The sequence below is a fragment of the Tamandua tetradactyla genome, chromosome 10 (assembly GCF_023851605.1).
Source record: "Tamandua tetradactyla isolate mTamTet1 chromosome 10, mTamTet1.pri, whole genome shotgun sequence".
Classification (NCBI taxonomy): Eukaryota; Metazoa; Chordata; class Mammalia; order Pilosa; family Myrmecophagidae; genus Tamandua; species Tamandua tetradactyla.
In genome coordinates, this window is record NC_135336.1 from 101,351,151 (window position 1) to 101,374,165 (window position 23,015).

At 45.0% G+C, this 23,015-nt stretch overlaps 1 pseudogene; it reads left to right on the forward strand.

Annotated features, from left to right (window-relative positions):
* Positions 1-8,557: 8,557 nt before the first annotated feature.
* Positions 8,558-22,745, forward strand: LOC143647749 (eukaryotic translation initiation factor 4B-like; annotated as a pseudogene).
* Positions 22,746-23,015: the final 270 nt, after the last annotated feature.

Genomic DNA, 23,015 nt, shown 5'->3' on the forward strand with positions numbered 1-23,015 from the left:
GTACCATTTGACATTCCCACCAACAGTGGATAAGTGTGCCTCTTTCTCCACATCTTCTCCAGCACTTGTTGTTTTCTGTTTTGTTGATAATGGCCATTCTGGTGGGTGTGAGATGATATCTCATTGTGGTTTTGATTTGCATTTCTTAATGGCCAGGGAAGTTGAGCATCTTTTCATGTGCCTTTTCGCCATTTGTATTTCCTCTTCTGAGAATTGTCTGTTCAAGTCTTTCGACCATTTTGTAATTGGATTGTCTGTCTTTTTATTGTTGAGTTGAACAACCTCTTTATAAATTCTGGATACTAGACCTTTATCTGATATATCATTTCCAAATACTGTCTCCCATTGTGTAGGCTGTCTTTCTACTTTCTTGATGAAGTTCTTTGATACGCAAAAGTTTTTAATTTTGAGAAGTTCCCAATTCTTTCTTTCTTTCTTCAATGTTCTTGCTTTGGGTGTTAGGTCTAGGAAACCGCCTCCTAGTATAAGATTTATAAGATACTTCCCTATATTTTCTGCTAACAGTTTTATGGTCTTAGACCTAATGTTTAGGTCTTTGATCCATTTGAGTTGATTTTTGTATATGGTGTGAGATGTGGATTCTCTTTCATTCTTTTGCAATGGATATCCAGTTCTCTAGGCACCATTTATTGAAGAGACAGTTCTATCCCAGGTGAGTTGGCTTGACTGCCTTATCAAAGATCAACTGTCCATAGATGAGAGGGTCTATATCCGAACACTCTATTCCATTCCATTGTTCAGTATATCTATCTTTATGCCAGTACCATACTGTTTTGACCACTGTAGCTTCATGATATGCCTTAAAGTCTGGTAGCGTGAGACCTCCGACTTCACTTTTTTTTTCTCAGGATGCTTTTAGCTATTCGGGGCACCCTGCCCTTCCAGATAAATTCGCTTATTGGTTTTTCTATTTCTGAAAATAAGTTTTTGGGATTTTGGTTGGTATTGCATTGAATCTGTAAATCAATTTAGGTAGAATTGACATCTTAAGTACATTTTGTCTTCCAATTCATGATCACGGTATGCCCTTCCATTATATTTAGGTCTTCTGTGATTTCTTTTAACAATTTCTTGTAGTTTTCTTTGCATAGGTCTTTTGTCTCTTTACTTAAATTTATTCCTAAATACTTTATTCTTTTGGTTGCAATTGTAAATGGAATTCTTTTCTTGATTTCCCCCTCAGATTGTTCATTACTAGTGTATAGAAACACTACTGATTTCTGAGTGTTGATCTTGTAACATGCCACTTTCCTGTACTCATTTATTAGCTCTAGTAGATTTGCTGTGGATTTTTCAGGGTTTTCAACATATAGTATCGTATCATCTGCAGACCGTGAGAGTTTCACTTCTTCCTTTCCAATTCTGATGCCTTGTATTTCTTTTTCTTGTCTAATTGCTCTGGCTAGAACTTCCAACACAATGTCAAATAACAGTGGTGATAGTGGACATCCTTGTCTTGGTCCAATCTTAGGGGGAAAGTTTTCAGTTTTTCCCCATTGAGGGTGATGTTAGCTGTGGGTTTTTCATATATTCCCTTTATTATGTTGAGAAAGTTCCCTTCTATTCCTATCCTTTGAAGTGTTTTCAACAGGAAAGGATGTTGAATTTTGTCAAATGCCTTTTCTGCATCAATTGAGATGATCATGTGGTTTTTCTGCCTTGATTTGTTGATATGGTGTATTACATTAATTGATTTTCTTATGTTGAACCATCCTTGCATACCTGGGATGGATCCTACTTGGTCATGGTGTATATTTCTTTTAATGTGTTGCTGGATTCTATTTGCTAGAATTTTGTTGAGGATTTTTGCATCTATATTCATTAGAAAGATTGGTCTGTAGTTTTCTTTTTTGGTAACATCTTTGTCTGGCTTTGGTATGAGGGTGATGTTGGCTTCATAGAATGAATTAGGTAGGTTTCCCTCTACTTCAATTTTTTTGAAGAGTTTGAGCAGGATTGGTACTAATTCTTTCTGAATGTTTGGTAGAATTCACATGTGAAGCCATCTGGTCCTGGAGTTTTCTTTTTGGGGAGTTTCTTAATGACTGCTTCAATTTCTTTACTTGTGATTGGTTTGTTGAGGTCGTCTATTTCTTCTTGAGTTAATGTTGGTTGTTCATGCCTTTCTAGAAAGTTGTCCATTTCATCTATGTTGTTGTATTTATTAGCATAAAGTTGTTCATAGTATTCTCTCATTACTTCCTTTATTTCTGTGGGGTCAGTTTTTATGTCTCCTCTTCCATTTCTGATCTTATTTATTTGCATCCTCTCTCTTCTTCTTCTTGTCAATCTTGCTAAGGGTCCATCAATCTTATTGATTTTCTCATAGAACCAACTTTTTGTTGGTTTTGTTGATTTTCTCAATTGTTTTCATGTTCTCAATTTCATTTATTTCTGCTCTAATCTTCCATTATTTATTTCCTTTTGCTTGCTTTGGGGTTAGTTTGCTATTCTTTCTCTACTTCTTCCAAGTGGACAGTTAATTCCTCGATTTTTGCCTTTCCTTCTTTTCACATTTAGGGCAATAAATTACACTCTTAGCACTGCCTTTGCTGCATCCTATAAGTTTTGATATGTTGTGTTTTCATTTTCATTTGCCTCGAGATATTTACTGATTTCTCTTGTAATTTCTTTCTTGACCCACTGGTTGTTTAAGAGTGTGTTGTTTAGCCTCCACATATTTGTGAATTTTCTGGCACTCTGCCTATTATTGATTTCCAACTTCATTCTTTTATGATCTGAGAAAGTGTTTTGTATGATTTCAATCTTTTTAAATGTATTGAGACTTACTTTGTGACCCAGCATATGGTCTATCCTTGAGAATGATCCATGAGCACTTGAGAAAAAGGTGTATCCTGCTGTTGTGGGGTGTTATGTTCTATAAATTTCTGTTAAGTCTACCTCATTTATTGTATTATTCAAATTCTCTGTTTCTTTATTGATCCTCTGTCTTGATGTTCTGTCCATTGATGAGAGTGGGGAATTGAAGTCTCCAACTATTATGGTAGGTGTGTCAATTTCTCTTTTCAGTGTTTGCTACATGTATTTTGGATCATTCTGGCTCAGTGCATAAATATTTATGATTGTCATGTCTTTTTGTTGAATTTTTCCTTTTATTAATACATAGTATTCTTTGTCTCTTTTAACTGTTTTACATTTGAAGTATAATTTGTTGGATATTCGTATAGCTACTCCTGCTCTTTTCTTATTGTTATTTGCATGAAATATCTTTTCCCAACCTTTCACTTTCAACTTATGTTCATCCTTGGGCCTAAAATGTGTTTCCTGTAGACAGCATAGAGATGGGTCCTGTTTTTTAATCCATTCTGCCAATCTGTGTCTTTTGATTGGGGAGTTTAATCCATTAACATTTAGTGTTATTATTCTACGAGTAGTACTTTCTTATACCATTTTGCCTTTTAGATGTTATGTGTCACATCTCAGCTTTCTTCTTTTTACCTTTACTGATAGTCTTCATTTCTACACTCTTCTCCACACCTCTCTCTCCTGTCTTTTTGTATCTGCCTCTAGTGCTCCCTTTGGTATTTCTTGCAGAGCCAGTCTCTTGGTCACAAACTCTCTCAGTGACTTTTTGCCTGAAAATGTTTTAATTTCCCCCTTATTTTTGAAGGACAATTTTTCTGGAAATAGAATTCTTGGTTGGCAGTTTTTCTCTTTTAGTAATTTAAATATATCATCCCACTGTCTTCTCACCTCCATGGTTTCCACTGAGAAATCTATGCATAGTCTTATTGGGCTTCCCTTGTATGTAATGGATTGCTTTTCTCTTGCTTTCAAGATTCTCTCTTTCTCTTTGACCTCTGACATTCTGATTAGTAAGTGTCTTGGAGTACGTCTATTTAGATCTATTCTCTTTGGGGTATGCTGCACTTCTTGGATCTGTAATTTTAAGTCTTTCATAAGAGTCGAGAAATTTTCAGTTATAATTTTGTCCATTAGTTTTTCTCCTCCTTTTCCCTTCTCTTCTCCTTCAGGGACACCCGCAACACACATATTCATGTGCTTCATATTGTCATTCAACTCCCTGAGTCCCTGATCATATTTTTCCATTCTTTTCCCTATGTTTTTTTTGCTTGTTGGATTTCAGATGTTCTGTCCTCCAGTTCACTAATCCTATCTGCTGCGTCTTGAAATCTGACATTGTAGATTTCCATTGTTTTCATGTTCATCTGTTCTACTGTACCTTTCATTCCCATAAGTTCAATGTTTTGTTTTTTCAGACTTTTGATTTCTTCTTTTTGTTCATTCCTTGCCTTCTTTATATCCTCCCTCAATTCACTGATTTGGTTTTTGATGAGGTTTTCCATGTCTGTTCGTATATTCTGAATTAATTGTTTCAACTCCTGCATCTCATCTGAATTGTTGGTTGGTTCCTTTGACTGGGCCATATCTTCAATTTTCCTAGTGTGATTTGTTATTTTTTGCTGGTGTCTAGGCATTTAATTACCTTAATTAGCTTATTCTGGAGATAGTTTTTAGTTCTTTCACCTAGGATTTTTTTGCTGGATGAATTTGTCGTCTGTCTGTTCTTTGACATTCACTTCAGCTTATTCTGGACCTCTAGCTTAGGTTTTGTTTAACAGAGGAGAATTTTTCTGTTCTTGTCCTGCCTGTATGGTGCCTTTTCCCCTCCACCCTGAGGAGGGTCTACATAGGTGTTACAGACCCCAGCCGGATTTTCCCAGACCAAACTGGCCTCCTATCAGGAGGAAAGAGTCACCTGCGTTGGTTTTCCCTGAGGGTGAGACCCAGCAGGTTGACAGACTATCCTGTGAAGTCTATGGACTCTGTGTTTTTCCTGTCCTGCCCAATATGTGGCACTTGTCTGCCTGTAGGTCCCACCAGCGTAAGGTGATGCAGTGCCTTTAACTTCAGCAGACTCTCCCTGCTGGGGTATAGTGGAGACAGAGGAGAGGTTGTGGGCTGTCTTTAATGGCTTCCCTTTCCAGACCCTGCGGTCTGAATTCCTTGAGGGAGGGATTCCACCTTAGCTGGGCCCCATCCCTCTTCTGGGGAAGGCACAGGCTCCAGACAAGTTCTCAAACAAGCTTGTTTCTGCCTGAGAATCCTTGCAGCTGTATCCAAAGGTAGTCAAGCCTCTGTAGAAACACAGCCACAAAAACCTCTGTTTCTTTTTTTTCTTCTTCCCTGAGCCCTGCCCCCTTGGCACCGGGGCAAAAATCAGCAACCTCTGCTTTGACCAGTTTCACCTGAGCTAGGGGCCTATTTTTAGTAGTAGGAATTTGTTAATTAATTGCACACTTGAAGCTTAGTTGGCTTCAGCCCCTGCTGCTGGTAAAGTCTCTTTCCTTTCCCCTCTGGGAAGCAGCCTGAGGGGGTGGGGAGCTGGCCGCCACAGCTTGGGGAACTCACGGTCTGGGGGGGCTCACAGCTGGTCCAGCTGGTCCAGACTGGGGTTCCCTGTGTGTCTGGTCACTGACGTGGTCCCAATAGTTGTTCTGGACTGTTCCTGGCTATTTAGTAGCTGTTCTGGAGGACAAACTAAATCCCACACCTCGCTAAGCTGCCATCTTGGCCTGCAATTGACCCTCGATTTTTGGGGGGGAATAATTTCACTGAATACACAATTCCAGGTAGGTAGATTTTTTCTTTCAACACTAAATATTCCATGGCTCTCTCTTCTTGCTTATATGGTGTTTTAGTTTCCCGTGCTTCTCAAGCAAATACCAATACAATGGGAGTTTACTACCTTATAGTTTCGAGGCCGTGAGAAAGTCCAAACCAAGGCCTCATCAAGGAAGAGCTTTCTCTCTGAAGACTGCAGTGTTCTGGGGCTGGCTGCCAGTGTCCCCTGGTCAACTGTTTGTCACATGGCAAGGCACATGGCTGCCTCTCCTGGAATCTCTTTTCTCTTCTGGGTTCCACTGATCTCTAGCCTCTCGCTTCCTATGACTTTCTCTCTGTCTGAATCTCATTCTCTATTTAGCAACCAGTCTTTATTCATTTTTTTAAAAAGGAAATCCAAATAAGTTAGCAAAAAAAAAAAATGTACAAAAGAATGGTAAAACCACACAATGTTTAGTTAACAAAAGAAATCACCCCCCAAAACCACCCTACCTCCCTTCCCTGCCTGTCCCTGGCCACTTGAGCACAGGAAACTTGGGTCAGATGGCAGCTTTACAAACAACACACAAAACAAAACAAAACATAAAACCACTGGAAGGTTCCCAGTTGAATTTCCATTCTCCTATAAACAACTCCGGTAATAAGAGTAAAGTCCCTCCTGAGTGAGGTGGGTCCCACCTTAATGGAAGCAGACACCTCAAAAGGTCCTGCTTCCAGTGGGTTCACAGCCATAGGAATTGATCATATTTAAAAACCTGCTCTTCTGGGGGACACATAGCCCCAAAATTCCACACATCATTTCTGACAAGATGTCAGATGTAATTCTTATCCTTTTTTTTCTCTACAGGTAAGGTGGTTTTCCCTCCGGCTATTTCAAGATTTTGTCTTTGTCTTTGGTTTTGTGTATTTTGAATACGATATACCTAGGTATATATATATATGTTATTTATCCTGCTTTGGGTTCTTTGAGCTTCCTGTATCTGTGGTGGTATATGTCATTAATTTCGGAAAATTCCATCATCATTACTTTAAATATTTCTTCAGCTCTTTTCTCTCTTCTCCTTCTGGTATTCCCATCACATATGTTACACCTTTTATAATTCCCCCAAAGTTCTTGAATACTCTGTTCCATCTTTTTTCTTCATTCTGCTTCCTCTTTGCTCTTCTGTTTGGGAAGTTCCTACTGACCTCTTTTCAAGATCACCAATTCTTTTCTTGATCTTGTTCTAGATGATGGTGAGCTCACCAAAAGTATTCTTCATTTCTGTACAGTGTCATTTTATTCCTAACATTCCCTCTGATTCTTTCTTAGGGTTTCCATCTCTCAGCTGACATTACCATCTATTCTCATAATCTGTCTACTTTGCCCAGTAGAGCCCTTGGCATATTAATCATGTTAATCATGGTTATTTTGAATTCCCTGCTTCACAATTCCCAAATCTACATCATCTCTGAATCTTGTTCTGATGCTTACTTTGTCTCTTTGGACTGTGTTTTCCTTGCCTTTTCGCATGCCCTGTAATTTTTTTTTGCTGAATGCCAGGCATGATGTACCTGGTAATGGGAATGGAGGACATCAAGGTTTTAAGGCATGGTTTATGCTAAGCTGGCTGGGAGCTGAGCCATGCTTAATGTTTGCTGTAGCTGAAGGTGCCAGATGCTTCAATTTCCTTGTTTGTTACTTTTCCCTCCCCTATTATCTTGGGAATTGTCTTGTAATGAGAGATTTGTCTTGCCATTCTCTGGGTAATAATCCACTGTTACTATAGTGGGGCCCCATTTGATGTGATCCAAAGGCATTGGAGGGAAACTTCCTTTAACCTTATGATTAAATTTCAGGCCTGAGTTCCTGAGCTGTGACCTTCAGAAGTATTTCTTAGCCTTTCCCCGGCCTACCTCTTACCTTACTTGGGAGGGCTAGAAGGGCTGGAATTGTCTAAATACCCTTCTGGGTCAGATAAGGCTCTAGTAAAGTAGTTTTTCTTGAGGGCAGGTTTAAATTTTATATGAAGCACCCTGGGCTTACTTCAAAATGGTTACTTTGCCCCTCCTCTCCCCTCCCCAAGCAGGACAGGATTTTTCTCCAGTCATCATCAAGAGAATCTGGTGGGGTCCTTGGAGATAAAACCTTCAAAGTGTGGGGTCCCCCTAAGTCTGGGCCCCCAGGAGTTTTTAACTCTAGAGCTAGTCCACGCTCAGCCTCCAGCAGTTTGTCAATTACCAGCTAAGTCTGCCTGGTGCTGGCTTCGGTGGCCTCAGCTCCCACCGTGTTTGCCTGACTCCACTTCTGGGGAGGCACAGGGCGGGTAGGACGGGATAGCTGCCCCGTGACCCCAATTCTCTGACGGATCTGAGAAAAATCACTGATTTTCAGTCTGTTCCGCTTTTGCCTTCTTGTGAAGAAGGGAGTGACAACCTCCAAGCTCTTTACATGTAGAAGCTGAAACTGAACATGTCGACTTGTGTTATATTCATAAAGGAAAAAAGCATCTTTTCAAAGGAATCCCTTTCTCTATGGATTTAAGTCTGGGCTTTTTTCTTGAAAAATTCAATTTCTCTTTTTTCCTGTTTTATTTTTAATATCCTATTATTACAATTTTGAAACAGCTTTATTGAGAAGCTCACCTACTATATAATGCTCACCCATTCAATACGTCCTTTAGGACACGCCCAGATGCGCATCCATCACCATCTAATTTGGGCACATTCTCGCCACCCCTCCCCGAGAACCTTGCCCCTTGGGGACTCCCCTTCTCCCCTCCTGCCCCCAGCCCGAGACCCTCACCTATCTATCTACTTACCTTCTGCATGGGCTTGCCCACATCTCACAGGAATGGAATCCAGATTAGCTGGTCTTTGCGACCGGCTTCCATTTTCCTAGAAGAGAACGCGTCCCCCTCGTGCCTGTCCTTGGCCTGCTCTGAGGTCCATGCCTCCACCCCACTGCTCGTACTTCCCCTCGCAGACCCTTGGCCAAAGTCGCGCGTGCTCCATCGCCCTCCGGCCGCCGCACGCGCTCCATCGTCCTCCTGAGGCTGCGCTGCTGGTCGGCACGGGCACCCTCTGCAGCGCGCCGGGGCGCTTTGGTCGCACGCAGGGAAGGGCCTGCCCGGCTGGAGCTCGTGCGGCCGCCGAGACACTTCACAGTGATGTCCACTTGTGCTGGATTGCGTCCACCGCAGAGGAGCTGGCATTCCAGCCCAGGCCATGGCCCCTCCCTCCCCTCCCATGGGCGCCCGGTGTCCAGTGCGCCCAGAACCGGCCAGCGGGAGATGCCCGGACAGGTGGGGAGAAGAAAGCAAACTGGCCTGCAGGGGGCCAGATTGGAGGGTTCCAGAGAGGAGGGAAGTCCTTGAGGAGTGGATGAGGCTTTGGGTGTGGGCGTTGGTGGACAGCAATCCCCATCATGGACAGTGCCCTGAGCCCCGGCCCCGGAATCTGCTCCAGGGGAAGGGAGGGGCAGCCACCTTCAGAGCTCTGGGGTCCCCTCAGGGGACAGGCGGCCCAACACGCGTAGGCGTGACCTCGTAGAGTTCTGTGCACCAGGCCACCCTGGCCACAGAGGACATCTGGGGACTGCGCCCTCCGAGCCTGCACCTCTTCCCTGCCCCCACTCCATGCCCAGCCTGCAGGCCCTATCTCTGACCTACCAGGTTCTGAGTTCCACCTGACCTGCAATGGACCAGGACACCCGTCCTCACCCCCAGTGTTCTGTTCTAGCAGGACCCCTTTAGCTTGTCCTCGTGGTTATTTTGCTTAAATGTAGTAAGTAAGCTCTTACAGTGCCAGAGAATTTGCTTTCATTATGTTGATATTGCATGGAGCCTTCTTACCTTTCTCACCAGGTGGCTGATTCATCCATTCATTCATTCAGCATTTCCTAGGTGACTGCCAGGGAGCAGGCAGCCCTGAGTCCAGCCCCAGTGGACTCACAGACTAGTGGGGAGAGCGGGAGGTTGGGGGGAAGGGGAAAGGATACAATTGCTCTCACTGTGTGCTCCACGCATATCCTCTCAGATGACCCCATGAGAACTCTGTGCAGGATGTTGTGGTCGCCCATGGTTTGTGGGAGGGGAACTGGGAAGCTGAGGATGGAGCCTAGGAGGGTCACCTTGTATGTGGCACGCTCCCAGGTGCCATGGAGGGCATGTGAGTGATTGCCCCCCCGCCCCAGGGGCAATATGACCCGGTGAGCCTTGCCCAAGGAGAGGGGATGCAGGCCGTTTGGTGGGATCTCAGAAGCGAAGAGAAGACTCAGGAAATCCAGTTTGTACAATTAGATTAATCCCTTTTATTTGTGTATTTCGCTGCTCTAAAGCTGTGGGGAGAAGTTGCACAAGTTCATGCATATCTAAAGATGTCTCTTTTTTTATGTGTCAAGTTTTCAGATTCTTAAAAAATGCCAATACCTATGCTGATGACGCTAAAATTGTTAAAGCTGCTGGCAGGAGTGCCAAACCACTTATCTGGACAACATATATTTAGAATTTAAAGATGTAAATTACCCTTCGACCTGTAATTCCACTTCAAGGAATTTGCACTGAGAAAATAATCAGAAATTTCATTCACACCTAGTGAAATATTTATAATAGTGGGAAACTGGAGAGCCTTGACTTCCAATAATAGAGGATTAAAGAAATCCTTGTCCTGCCATGTGCTGGCGTTTAATGCAGCCATCCAAGACCATTGAGAATATCGAAGGACAGGTGGAAAGTGTGTAAATATGATAGTAGATACTGTGAGGCTGGAATGGTAAATAGCTTTACTAATACTTAAGCTCTTATTTTCCTCAGGAAACTACAATGAAGAAGCACACAAAAAAAAATATTGTGAGGCAGGCTGATCTGCCAAAGGTCCCTTACTGTGTAGTAAAGAGCACTTTTTTATTATTGGTGTAATAAAAGGAGTCAAACCAGCAAGTCTGCTAATCACCAGATAACCAGAGTCTTGAGGTTGCTAATTAATGGACTGTGACCCAAAGGTGCCTCGCTGCTGTCACCCTCTCAGCTGGAATAGCCCATGCTTCCCTTGGGACTCCTTCCTGCTATGTCTTCCCTTTACCAGCTGCCCCCCCGGAACCCAGGCCTTGAGCAGTAATTGTCTTGTATATCTGCGTTGCACGTGCTACTTTTGCTCAATAAACTTCTTCTGTACTTAGTTTTCAGAGTCTGTTTCCAGCATTAATACTATAAACACAATATATCACCACCCCAATTTAGCATACATGCACAAAAATCTAACATTTACATATTTCTTGAGTGTGTACCTTGTCTAAGACACAAGGCCAAGCAAGACAGGTGTTGGTTTGCAGACAAGGAGATGAATACAGGAGAAGAAAGCAATACGCCCTCAAACCAATGGGATAATATAGATACATATATATTTTATTTTTCAGTTTTCTTTATAATCCTTGTAATCTCAAGTTGTCTATGAGTTTCTCTTATAATTAGAAGAGCAACAAATGGTGTTTGGGAAATCTCTGTGGCAAACTGCATATAATAGAAAAGACAGCTGTTACCTCAAAGCCCATCTGACCACCATCCAAGACAGCCAGGTTTGCTTTCAGCTTGATGGGAAAATCCAAATCTGTCATAGAAGGTGAGCACACAGGAAGAGAGAAAATTCCCTCCCTGCCCTTCTCTTCTTTCTGAGTGGAGAGTTTGCTCCTGCAGGTCCCTTGAAAACTTCTCCACTGTTGGCCCAGATCTTGAATCATTTCTTAATTAAAATAACACCAAGGGGGGCGGGCCGCGGTGGCTCAGCGGGCAAAGTGCTTGCCTGCCATGCCGGAGGACCTCGGTTCGATTCCCGGCCCCAGCCCATGTAAAAAACAAACAAACAAAATACAATAAAACAGGAAAATGTTTAAAGATGTTTCCCTTTCTTCCTCCCTTCCTTCCTTCCATCCTTCCTTCCTTCTCTCTGTCTTTCCTTCCCTTCCTCCCTCTCTTTAAAAAAAAAAATAAAAAAAAAATAAAAAAAAAAAATAACACCAAGGAGAAAAAGGAAACACTTCCAGTAAAAGCTGTGGTTAAGGGATAAAGGGTGAGGCTCAAGATGCTTTCTCTGGGTGGAGACTGTGATCCCAGCCAGGCCCTCCTGGGCTTAAACTGGAATTTACCATGCAACCTTCTGCATTATCTGGAGAGAACTCCCCAGACGGGTGTTTCGGGTGGAGCCTGTGGGCCTCAGAAAGAGCCAGGAAAGCTGCCCCAGGCCAGCACATTGAAACGAAAAATGGAAGGGGGGCCATTTTTGCGTGTGTTTAAGAATTGAAAAGTTTAAACATGTACCATCACAGCTCAGAGAAGAATCTAGGGGGTTTCTAGTGTTCTCAGAGACACTGCCTAATGTGCTTTAAAGGTTCAGAAAATCTACTCCCAAGAGGGAAGCAAAAAGAGATTCCTGCGCTAATGAAAAAATGTAATCCAGGCTCCAGGCCATTTTAACCCCTGTAAGAAAGACATTCTGGAACTGGGAAACATCCAGAAGGATGGAGGCACTTGTTATAATGTGGGAGGATTTACAGCAGGATTCTGTGGTCCACTCAAATGGCGGCTTGCAGGCCATCGATCCTGAGAGGCTCCGCTGGCCAACCACAGCCTGGAGAAAAGGAGGCACCCCCACCCCCACGCCATGAGTCTGCTCCACCTCTTCTCAGCGCCTTGAGGTGTTGCCATCACTGTGGCTCCTTTCCAGGGGGTGAGGAAAGTGGGGGGCCCTCATTCCAGGGACAGGAGCAGAGGGGCCAGATCAGCCTGGGCAGTGGCTCCTGTGCCTGAGCATCCCCTGGCTGCCGCCTCTTGGCCAAATACAGCAAAACCCACCGGCAGGGCAGGGAGTGCCCTTGGGGACTGGGCATCCCCTGGCTGCCACCTCTTGGCCAAATACAACAAAACCCACCGCGCAGGACAGGGAAGTGCCCTTGGGGACCGGGCGTGGGCTGGGAAGAGGGTGGAAGCATTAAGGAAGGTGTGGTCCGCGTGCAAGCCCAACAGCGCTCTTGGGGGCTGAGTCCCCGAGGCCCCAGGTCCCTTGTCACCAAGGCCAGAGACGCCTGCTGAGCTGGGACAAACCTGGGGACAGGTGTGGTGGGCTGCAGTAGGCCCCTCTGAGCTGGCCAGGGGCGTCAATCAGTTCAGATGAAGGGATGGGCAGCATCAGGTTATGGCCAAGATAAACAGACGGAGAGCAAGACGGGAGGGATGGGATAAGATGCAATTTAAACTTACTTCTTAGAAACAGCTAAGATGGCCAGCGAGAGACAGAACAGAGGGGTCAAGCCAGGAGGGGAGAATGGAAATTGCCACCCCCTAACCTTAGTCTAAAGACAAGCCAGCATATAAAAACTCAAGCAAGTTCCCGGCCCCCCACCGCTCTCGGGCACGGCCAAGCTAACTCCCTAAGCGTGCACTGCTCCCTAAGGACCTTTGCTAATGTCCTCTCGCATGTACTGGCCTTTCAATAAACTTCCCTGCTTGCCTCTACTTACTCTTGCATCCCTGAATTCCTTCTTGCAACAAAAAAGCCTCAGCCTGGAGCAGAGCTCGACCCCAGTGTCGGCAGAGCCCTGCCAGCGCGGTGACTGCTTTTTCTGGACCTAAAATCAGTACACCCTGCCTGCCGATAGGAGAGTCTTGGTGAAGATTTTAGCAGAACCTATCCGAGAGACATCCCCCAACTGGACTCCTGGGACGGGGCTGGCCCTGGGGCGCTCCAGCCAGGAAGAGGCTTTTCTGGAAAAGCCTCAGAAAATCTGGGACACAGGCTGGCGTGAACTGGGCTGGGCCAATTTGTCCTTCCACAAGTGTCAGGGTCTTGGGGGTAAGGGCCAGAGGCGGGCTGGATACCGGGGTGCATTAGCATGAACTCAGGTTCCTCACGCATGCAGCTCGTCGGCAAGTGGCCCCCAAACAGCCCAGCACTGTCCTCGTAGGCCCTCGGCAGCTTCTCTGCAAGGCTCAGCCCAAGGAGAAAGCAGCTCATGGGCCCCCAGAAGTGTGGGCACAGCATGCCCAGGCCTCCAGGCTCTCACTTCACCGAAAAAAAAGCAATTCTAGCATGCATTTTCCTAATTAAGAACGCACTGGTAGTTTGAAATGCTAGTGATCAATGAAAGCAAGGGGTCAGGGGTATGGTATGTAAAATTTTTTTTTCTGTTTTTGTTTTATTTTTCTGTTGTCTTTTTATGTCTTTTTCTGAATTGAATGTGTGGAATTTGATCATTATGATGAATATGCAACTATGTGATGATATTGTGAATTGCCAAGTTTATGTGTTGGGAATGTTTGTGCTTCTTATAAGTTTTTTTTTTAATTAATAAAAAATTTTTAAAAGGAAACTAAAACTAAAAAAAAAAGAACGCACTGGTGCCGGGAAGCTGTTGCCCAAACTTCCTGTGGGTGTGGCCTCCTGATGGATTTCCAGTCCATCCAGGGTGGGGGGATGAAGATTCATGGACGCGCAGTTGTGTGCATCATTGTGTCCACATGGAAAGCCCTTTCTGTTAGTCACTGGTCATTTTCCACAGTCCAGTGTGCTGCCCCACCACCAGCTCAGGGAACAGGAACTCAGGTGCGTCCATGGAAACCACTCAGAGAATTCTCTCAGGTTCCCTCTTTTCTGTCTTGGTGAAGATTTGCTCAAAACCTATTCTAGGGCCACGGTGGCTCAGCAGGCAAGAATGCTCGCCTGCTATGCCAGAGGACCTGGGTTCGATTCCTGGTGCCTGCCCATGTAAAAAAAAACAAAAAAAAAACCTATTCTAGAAACGTCCCCAGCTGGGCTCCTGGAGCTCTCCAGCCAGGAAGGGGTGGAAACTGCCCAGGGTATCCCCTGCAGGGTATTTGAACTTGGGTGGCGCAACTGTAGCTGAGAAATTAAGAATGGACAAATACTTGGGATGAATGAATCATCATAGAGATGTTTCCTTACTTTCTAGAATATTGTGAAATAGCCAAAAAGAAACACCTGAAAGGACTTGAAACCCACTGAAGTTTAACCCCGCTGCCTTGATCTCTGATAATGATTGTGTGACTCTGTAACCTTTATCTTGTGATTGTAAGAACCAGGTAGCTGGCCCCGCTTCTACCCCCTCACCCTGTTTCGCAACTTGAGAGTCTTATGATCACGAAGACAACCCCTGATGCTTATTCACAAAGGAACTGGAGTCAGCCCAGGACTGGCTGTACCCTGGCCGCTGCAATGGCTGTTTTCGCTTGGTTCTCGCTCTGCCCCGTCCCTTCACCAGCTGCCACAGCTGTCTGTCCTTGTTACTGTGGTGGCTGGCTCAGCTCCACTCCTTTACGTTTTGTGGATGGTAGTTGTGTATAAACATGATACTGTCACGGTGACCACCCTGCATCTGAGTCCGTAGAAGCCGGAAGCTCCTTAGACAGCTCCGAGGCCCACAGGTCACCTGAGCTCTGTCCTTGCGGCTAGCTTGGCCCTCTCCCCATGGGGCCTGCCCAGCCCTGCCGTGAGGGAAAGCCACATCTCCCGGGGCTCTCTGTAGGGGACTGGACGAGTCCTCCCCAAACCAGTCCACACTGGGATGTGAGCTGGGGTTTCTATAGGTAAAGGAAGTGGGTAGGGGTCAAACTCAAGTAATGTCCATGTGACTCACACCTGTCACGTCAGGGACCACGTGGGGTCTTGGTGAGGACTCTGGGCAGTCCCACCTGTGCTGTCTCCAGCATGTCTCGTCACTCCAGCCTCAGCCATTAGGTTTGGTATTGACGAGCGGCCCAGGGCAGGGTCTGCAGGATGCTTCTCTTGGTGGGGCCTCAGAGATGTCAGACTTGTGTTTTGAGAGGAGGGAGTCACTGACTCACTGGGCCTCAGGGTCTTCTTTTTTTTTTTTTTTTTTTTTTTTTACAGATAATAGAATAATTATATTAATATTGGTTCATTGGGTGTAACAAATGTATCAAGCTAATCTAAAATGTTAATAGGGAAAACTGTTTGAGGGGACACAATGTGGGAACTCTAAACCTCCTGATTAATTTTTCTGTAAACCTAAAGCTCTTTTTTTTTTTTTAGGTTTTTTTAATTGACAAACCAAAACAATATACAAACACAAACATCTTAATATATGAACATTCTGTACATGAGGTACGATCAATGGCTCACAATATCATCATATAGTAGTGTACTCATCACTGTGATCGTTTTTTTAGAACATTTGCATCACTCCAGAAAAAGAAATAAAAAGAAAAAAGAAAAAATTCATACATGACATACCCCTTACCCCTCCCTCTCATTGGCTACTAGTATTTCCATCTACTTAATTTATTTTAACATTTATTCCCCCTATTATTTATTTATTTTTAATCCATATTTTTTACTCATCTGTCTATACCATAGATAAAAGGAGCATGAGACACAAAGTTTTCACAATCACACAGTCACACTGCAAAAGCTATATCATTATACAATTATCTTCAAGAACATGGCTACTGGAAGACAGCTCTACATTTTCAGGCAGTTCCCTCCAGCCTCTCCATTACATCTTAACTAACAAGGTGATATCTACTTAATGCATAAGAATAACTTCCAGGATAACCTCTCAACTCTGTTTGGAATCTCTCAGACACTGACACTTTATTTTGTCTCATTTCTCTCTTCCCCCTTTCTGGCAAGAAGTTTTTCTCAATCCCTTGATGCTGACTCTCAGCTCATTCTAGGATTTCTGTCCCATGTTGCCAGGAAGGTCCACACCCCTGGGAGTCATGTCCCACGTAGACAGGGGGAGGGCAGTGAGTTTGCTTGTCGTGTTGGCTGAGAGAGAGAGGCCACATCTGAGCAACAAAAGAGGCTCTCTTGGGGGTGACTCTTAGCCCTAAGTAGGCTTAGCCTCTCCTTCGTGGGGATAAGCTTCATAGGAACAAACCCCCAGACTGAGGGCTCGGCCTGTTGATTTAGTTGTCCCCAATGCTTGTAAGAATATCAGGAACTCTCCAAATGGGGAAGTCAAACCCTCCCTCCTTCCTCCCCATCCCCCCAAGGGACTTTGCAAATAACTTCTTTATTCACTGTTCAAATCACTCTGGGATTTATCAGGGCATCACACTGGACAAACCTGTAAAATCTCATGCCCTATTCCAGGTTTCATGTACTTACATTGTTCAATTAACAGGTCCATATAAGTTATATTAGGAAATGCACCAGTCAAAATATAAATTTTGTACCAAATAAGCATTTTTTGCTTTAGTTTCACACAGAAGTTGAAGTTTTAAAATATGAATGACCATCTATTTCCAATGCCCTTGGGGGCGTCTTGACGCTATTCTGTTGTCTTCCTCCTGCGAGCAAGCCCGGAAGGTCTGCCTGGTGTCCTGGGAACCAAGCACAGAGGGGGACTGCTCAGCTCAGCCAGGGTGGGCTTATTCCCCACCTATCAGTACAGTGACCTTTCTCTCACCGTGACGTAGAGCAGCTGCTACGCACAGGGCAGAGAACCCCAACTTTGATTGGCATCACTTTCTCCCAGGAGAGTTGTTCCTCAGACCTCCAGGGGGAGGGACCGGGAGGGCTCTGGAGCGGCCAATGCCTTCCCTGACCTGGAGGTGTCTTTTCAGTAGACAAGCGGTTTCTGGAAGATCCTGCTATTTGGGCCATCAAGGAAAAGATCTGTTCTTGGAAGGACAGTTAACGGTAACTGACCTGTGTTCATAAAAATACCGATTAACTCATCTGCCTGAACAGTGGGCCTTGGACTCTGCTGGTCCCCAGGCTCTGCGGAGCTGAAAGAGTGCAGGGGGCCAGCCTGAGTGACCAGGACAGGGCTGGCCCTGGGTGTCTACCAGGTGGCCCCAGGTGGTTTTGATGTGGCCAGTTTGAGAACCATGTCACAGGTGTCTCCTCCACAGCTGGGAATCCAGATATTTCAAAAGCCCAAGAGACAGTGAAAGTGAATTCACGCAGATGTCCTTCTCTGAGTTTGCCCTTGGTGGGGCTCCAGGCTTTGTGGGAGAGGAGGGGACCCCCTGCAGGGAAGGGTCCTTTGGGGACAGATCGAGTGGGACATCAGCTGCAGGAGAAATGGGTCCATGGGACACTCCTGAGAGCCCCCAGATGGGGACCCCGCCAGGTGGAATGAGAAAGGGCAGCGGGGCAGTGGGGGGGCTGGGCAGCAGGGAGCCCCTTCCTCCCTGTAATGGGGTACCTTCTAGGGGGTTGAGAAAGCTACACATGTTCAGGGGTGGAATACCTCAGCGCGGAGTAAGTGCTTGATAAATGTCGGCTATTAGCAGTGGGCAATTAATTATTATTAATTGCTGTGTGCTTCTTAAAAATCTGGCAGGTGCAGCCCTGGCCTCCTGCCTCACTACCCGCCTGCAGGTGGCGCCAGGCTGCACGGGTCTTGGGGGGCTGCACTCTCCCCCTGACCTGAAGCAGCACCGTGGAACTCCACCCCCCAGGCCCACCCCCTGAGCCCCTCTTTCCTCGGGGGGGTGGACAGGGCAAACCATCAGCCAACAGAGGGGGGCAGGGGGGCGGGAGGTGGAGGGGTGGCTGGGGCTACAGGCTGGACCCCACCGTCCTCACCTGCAGACCCTGGAGGAGGAGAGGAGGATGACGGTGGGGGCCACCCAGGGGCCTTGGCTGGGGTGGGCCGGGCCTGGGCCCTCCTCCTGCTGTGGCCTGGCGGGCCCACTGTGCACCAGGTGTCCCCTGTCGTCCTGACGCCACACAAAGGCGGAGGACACGATGCTGAGTGCATTCAAATGACCGATTCCTGAGATGCAGGATTTCAAAGACAGAACGCGTTTATAAGCAGAATCAGATGGCCTATTGGCTTAAAAAATAATCTATCTCCCTGAGTCCAAGGAGTTAGAGGTTTTTATGGGTTGAAACCCAGGGAGGTAGCATTGTCACCATCTCAATAGCAGGTACAGGCAGGAATAACTTACAAATGCTAATGGTTCTGCGCTGACTCAATTTCTTCCATTAGCACGGGGAGGGATTGTGCTCATGATTGTGTGTTTCTAAAGTAAAAACAGAAAGCGGCAGAGAGGACGAGGAAGAGGGAGGGGAAGGGACACTCCCTGACCCGCCGGCCGGCGGGGGGAAGCACCCACATTGCCGGCCCAGCCAGCTGGGCTGAGGACACAGGCGGCCTGGGAGGAGGTGACCACGTGCGGGTGCCTCCGGTTGACCACTGCGTCCTTCCCACTCTCCACCGGCTGCTCCGGGACCCAATATCCACCCCGGCTGTCTTCCCAAATCGCCACCTGCACTGCTTTTCCAGGGAACCTGGCCCTGTGACGCCACGGAAGGTTCTGCTGAGGAATTCCCTAGGGGACTGACTGTCAGTGCAGTGGGCTCACCACGGTGTTCTAGCTTGCTGACTGCCAGAATGCCATATGCCACGAAGAGAACGGCCTTTAAAAGGGAGAATTGAGTAAGTTGCAAATTTACAGGTTCTAACGCTGTGAAAATGTCCCCATTAAAGCAAGTCTTTAGAAATATCCAAATTAAGGCACCAACAAGAGGTTACCTTCACTCAAGACAGGCCGATGAAGCTCATGGATTCTCTCTCACCTGGAAAGGCATTGTGTTCAATCAATAGCTCACAATATTGTCACATGGCTGTGTATTCATCACCATGACCAATTTTTAGAACCTTTGCAGTATTCTAGGAAAAGAAATAAAAAGAAAAAATAAAAAACTCATATATACCATTCCCTTACCTCTCCCTCTCATTGACCACTAGTGTTTCCAACCACCCAATTTATTTTACCCTTTGTCCCTCCCCTTTAGTTACTTATTTTTTTATCTGTATTTCTTACTCGTCTGTCCATACCCTGGATATGAGGAAATCAGACACAAGTTTTCACAATCACACAGTGACATTGTAAATGTTATATCTTTATACAATCATCTTCAAGAATTAAGGCTACTGAAACTCTTGAAATTTGTTCTACAACGACTTGTTGCATATATACTTGGAAATTTGCTTTTTTGTATACATGTTATTTTTCACAAAAAAAAGAGAAGGAAGAATTTAATAGAGAAGATAAGATTTAACAAATGAATATGACTGCTGAATCAATAAATTTATATTTCTTTTGGTTTCCAGTGTCTTGGAGCTACTAGAAGAAAAAATGAAAACTCATGGAACCATAACATATACCAAATTTTAAAATCTGTTCTATAACTACTTGTTTAAAATGGTCTTGGAAATTTATTTCTTTTTTGTATTTGCTATTTTTCACAATTAAAAGATGTTAAAAAAAAAAAAAAGAATCAAGGCTACTGGAACACAGCTCAACAGTTTCAGGTACCCCGATGCACCATAAACCAAAAAGGGATATCTATATATCGCATAAAAATAACCTCCAGGATAATCTCTCAATTCTGTTTGAAATCTCTCAGCCACTGACACTTTATTTTGTCTCATTTCTGTCTTCCCTCTTTTGGTCACGGAGTCCTGGCTCATCCCCAGGAGTTCGTTCCACATTGCCAGGGAGATTTACACCCTGGGAGTCAGGTCCCACTTAAAGGGGTGAAGGGCTGTGAGTTCATCTGCCAAGTTGGCTTAGAGAAGGAGAGGCCACATCTGAGAAACAAAAGAGGTTCTCTGGGGGTGACCCTTAGGCATAATGATAAGTAGGTTTAGCTTATCCTTTGCAGGAATAAGTTCCATAGGGTTGAACCCCAAGATCAAGGACTCAGCCTGTTGAATTGATTGTCCCCACCGCTTTAGAGAATATCAGGAATTTCCCAAATGGGGAAGTTGAATATTTCTTTCTTTCTCCCCAGTGCCCCAAGGGGACCTTGCAAATACTTCCTTATTTACAGCCTAAATTACTCTGGGATATATTGGTGCATCACACTAACCTGGACAAATCAACAAGATCTCACGCCCTATTCAAGATTCCATATACTTATGGTATTCAACTAAACTGACCATGCAAGTTAAATTAGATAACGGGCTACCCAAAATATCAATTTTGCACCAAATAAACATCTCCCCTTTGATCTCACACTGAAGTTGAAGTTTTAAAATACAGATTATATCATCCTTTAGTCCTATCCAGATCAGCTTTATTTATATCTTTAACCAAAGCCTGATCACCTTTTCAGCTTTTTAACTTTTGTTGTATGGGGTAATGCTGACTTTCATAGCTTCAGAGCTCCGACTCTTAGTCTCAGGTGTCACATAAATACCCAAAGTTTCTGGTAATGACCAAGTTATATACAAACAGCTCAGTGTCTCAGAGTTTAGAAATGTCAGTTACATCTACTGAGTATATGTGATGCTGTAAGAGTTTACAATCTAGGACCCTTTACAACAGGCCCCAACCTGATAATCCATGCCTCGACTTCAGTTTGAATTTTTAATACTATAATGTGACTTACTGTGTGACTGTGAAAACCTTGTGTCTGATGCTCCTTTTATCTACCTTATCAACAGACAAGTAAAACACATGGAATAAAAATAAATAATGGGGGAACAAATGTTAAAATAAACTTAGATTGAAATGCTAGTGATCAATGAAAGGGAGGGGTAAGGGGTATGGTACGTATGAATTTTTTTCTGTTGTCTTTTTATTGCTTTTTCTGAATTGATGCAAATGTTTTAAGAAATGATCATGATGATGAATATGCAACTATGTGATGATATAGTTGTGAATTACTGATTATATATGTAGAAGAGAATGACCATATGTTAAGAATTTTTGTGTTTCTTTGTTGTCATATTTTTTTAAAAATTTAAAATTAATAAAAATTTTTTTTTAAATATTGTAGTTAGTCCATATCAGTGAGGCATGAAAGTGTTTGTCTCTTTGTTTCTGACATTTCACTCCACCCACAATCCTTAAGGTCCATACACTAAGTGCCTGCCTCGCAGGAGATGATGATTCATCCGGCTGAGGCCGAAATCGGGCTTCTGGCAAAATGGACACAGGCTGGAGGGTCCGCCCTGCCGTAGACAGCCTTGATACCTACTCACCCGGAAGAGGCGATGATAGCTTTGGGGACAAGTATCCTGATCGTTCTGATTCGGACCCAATTTTTGATGGCTGTCGTGATGGGCCACATGGGGATGCGGTCGCTATGGTGACCAAGGCAGACCATGATAGAGGCTGTGGCTCCCGGTGGCAGGGAGGACGGCTACGGGGGGGGGGGGGGGGGGACTGCTATGAAGACGAGACGACAGACAGGCTGATTGGTCGTGGAGTTCCAGAGATGGTTACTCATGAGACGCTGACCGAGAAATGGGCATTTAAGGGATCATTTTGATGACTGAATTGGTCATTTGAGGATATCGGGCAAAAGAATCCACTGCCTCTGTTCAGTAACAAGATGATTACAGGTATGATGACAGAGTCCACCCGAAAGGCCCAAACTGAATCTAAAGCCTCGGAGTACTCTAAGGAAGGTGAGCCCTCTGCTAGCACTGCCCAGTCCAGTCGAGCAGCTTCCATCCTTGGAGGGGCAAAGCCGGTTGACATAGCTGCTACAGAATGGGAAGGAGAAGACGGCTAAGAAGGAATGGGAGACACTGCAGCATGTGCTGGATGAGCCAAGCTAGAACAACGGCCTCGGGAAACACACCCAAGTTGGCAAAGTGAGGAGACCCAGGGAGGGGAAGAGTTGAGGACAGGAGTGAGGCATTGCAATCCAGAACCCCCATCACATCTGGGAGAAATGCTCCAAGGAGAGAAAGCGAGAAGTCTCTGGAAAATGAAATACTCAGTAAGGAAGATGGCTCTCTCTCCAACGTCCAAGCCCCCCAAATCTGATCAGCCTCTAAAGGTGATGCTAGCCCCTCCACCAAAGGAGAATGCTCGGGTGAAGCCAAGTTCTAAGGCTCCTGCTCAGTCTCGGAGTTCTGATGCAGCACAGCTGTCTCCTACAGGCGGTGGAAAAGTACTTCCAGCTCAACCATCTGCAGAAGGACCAGCCAGAATAGATGAAAACAAAGCAGATGGGGTGAGTGTCCCAAAAGGCCAAGGTGGGAATGCCACTGGAGGTCCAGGAGATGGAGAGAACAAAGACTAGTGGAAGGAGTCTGATGGGAAGGAGGGCGAAATGGATGAGGGCTCCAGATCTGCACCTGAGTTAAAGAAAGTCCAGCCTCTAAGTTCAGTTCTGCAGGCACGTAGGCTCAGTTGATGGTGAAGCTGAAAATGGGGCAGGCATGGGGGGTGGGCAGTGAGGGTTACACCAAATAAACCTCTATGTCCTGTGCTATCTCCTAGTGTCACTCCATCCTGGAACATCTGAGAGCAAATTAAACCCCTATCCAGACAAGGCAAAATAAAACACACCATCTCCTGGAGATCTTTCTCAACTTAAAAAATAAATAAATAAATACAATTCTTTTGCATGCTGCTGCTTCCTATGAAGTATTGAACTAACTGGAGAATCGCCAG